Source organism: Glycine max, chromosome 12 (genome assembly GCF_000004515.6).
Source record: "Glycine max cultivar Williams 82 chromosome 12, Glycine_max_v4.0, whole genome shotgun sequence".
NCBI classification, from domain to species: domain Eukaryota; kingdom Viridiplantae; phylum Streptophyta; class Magnoliopsida; order Fabales; family Fabaceae; genus Glycine; species Glycine max.
This window is the reverse complement of record NC_038248.2, coordinates 26,615,032-26,617,497: the sequence shown is the minus strand read 5'-3', so window position 1 is coordinate 26,617,497 and position 2,466 is coordinate 26,615,032. Positions and strand designations below refer to the sequence as shown.

The 2,466-nt window shown below is 37.6% G+C and overlaps 1 pseudogene; it reads left to right on the top strand.

The window, feature by feature from the left end:
* The first annotated feature begins 1,772 nt into the window (after window positions 1-1,772).
* Window positions 1,773-2,466, top strand: LOC100808082 (GATA transcription factor 18-like; annotated as a pseudogene).

Here is a 2,466-nt window from a genome sequence, read left to right as displayed (position 1 = left end):
GTGTACTTTTATTCTCGTTTCATTTACTTTCCGTACCCCCTTTTGACGTGCTTCAGTCATTTATTTAAGTCATTTCTCGTTTAATCAAAAAATAAAATAAATTTCCACCGATCATTTGATTTGTAATATCCGTTAATTTTTGTTAAAATGAAATCCAGCCGTTCGATCGCGCCGTAACCACGTTGGAAATCAAAAAAGAGGTAAAATAATAATATAATAACAAAAATACCTTTTAGTAAAATAAAGCGGAAAAATCAATCGGACGTTTCTCTTTGCGATTTCTCTTTCTTAATTGAATTGACTAATAACTAAAGTCAAACTAAGGCTAAAATCAACCCGCAAAGTCAAGCTCGTCCACAAAAATCACTAAAAAAGGATTTGAAAAGTTCAATATCTCAGTTTTTCTTATCAAGTAAATGGATCATTTTTAAGGTCCAACGCCTTAAAATGATCACCTTCCAAGTAAAAAGAATCGCTTGATTCACCCTTAAGAAAGAACTATGTAGGTCTGATTTCCTCTTCGATGGAGGGTACGTAGGAGCAAGAGCCCCGCTTTTGTCGACCTCAAAAAATAAAAAGAAATAAAAGTTAAAGTAACACAATTTCCACAATTCTAAAAAATAGGTTGTTGTCCTTTGAGACAAACGTGAGAGATGCTAATACCTTCCTCAAATGTAAATACAACTCCCGAATTTGGAATATTTTTTATGACCAGTTTCCTTCGGTTTTTCCGACGTTTTTCACAAATAAACCTTGGTGGCGACTCCGTGCATCTTTCCTCCTTTGGAAAGCGCACCCGTGAGCCTTGCCTCGCTCGCCCGCAAAAGGGCATGTTGCGACAATAAGCAATTGGGCTTGAATCTGGAATTGGGCTTGGACTTGAAGAGAGCAGACAATTTGATTTTATCAAATCTTATCTTGTCCAGATTTTATTTCGTCTAGATTTTATTCCATCCAATCTTATCTTATCTTGTCCAGATTTTATTTTATTTATGGGCTTGGACTTAAAATAGATTTGTAAGCTTTGGGGATGAGGACCTATATAACAGCACCAGGGTTTCAGTTTAGGGAGTTTTTGGAGAGAGGAGAATAATTCTAGGGTTTTAGAATTTCAGTTTTTACTATTCATGTGCACTGTTCATGTAGAATAAAATTCATTTTCTGCAATTTCGTTTCTGCTTCAATCTACAATTTTGTTTTCTACTGATTAATGGAAGGCTAAGTCTCCAGCGTTGTTTTCTCTTGAGGATCAAGCACAGCTCTCTTTGAGGTTTTGTTATTACTATTGAATTCTAATCAGTTTTTCCTCTTCACCAATTACTCTGTATTTGTTGCTATTAATCCATGCATGCTTAGTGCTTGATTAATTGTCTCTCCGCTTAATTTACGTTCATGCTTAGTGATCAGTTTCGTTCATGATTAATTGGTGTATGTGTTACTTAATCACATAATGACAGCCTTATGTTAATTTTCGCTTAGTAATTTAATTTAGGGTTGGATTAAGTGGTTGAACTGATTAAGGATAAATTCTCGTAACTTAGGATAAGAGACTTGCTTGTGAATCAAGGGGAAACAACATATTTTAATTCTGTTATTTTCTAATTCAAATTTGCTTGCTGTTTAATTTACAAAAACAAACAAACCCCCCCCCCCCCAATTTGTTATTGTTTTATTACTATCTATTATGAACGTTTGGTTGACCATTGCTCGTTGGGAGACGACCTAGGATCATTTCCTAGATACTGCATTTTTAATGTTTATTTTATTCGGGTATGACCTTGATCACTCCCTCTTCCTCTTCTTCCGTTGACTGCACCCTCTCCCTCGGTACCCCTTCCACCCGCTTCTCCAAATACGAAGAAAAACGAAGTTGTCACGAACGTCGTTCTGTCTCTAACTTCTGTTGGGACTTACTACAATCCAAACACAACAACCCTCAATCCCATTCCAAGTCCTCCCAAATCACCAACACCACCGACCCTGTCCTCGTTCACCGCTGCGCCAATTGTGATACCACTTATAATCCTCTCTGGAGAAATGGCCCCCATGGCCCCAAGGTACGTAAATAACTACTATATTTTATAATTTAGCGTATGTATGAACTAATTTTAATTCATTTGAGAGTCAAGAAATTTAATTATCAACTAAGTTTTCTCATGTAATATAATTTAATTAGTGTTCTTAATGTGTGTGAATTGAATTTCAGTCACTGTGCAATGCATGTGGGATTAGATTCAAGAAGGAGGAGAGAAGAGCGAGTGCAGCCACTGCCGTGCTGGCATCGGTGGCGTGATGGAATCGATGCAGGTGTACAATAACTCGTGGTACGCACACCAGCAGAGTTAGAAGATGCAGTGCTTCTCGCCGAGGATGGGGAACGAATTTCGTTTCATGGATGACGCTGATAGAGTTACCGCCGATAACGGCATTTCGTTCCTCTCGTGGAGACTCAACGTCACAGATTGA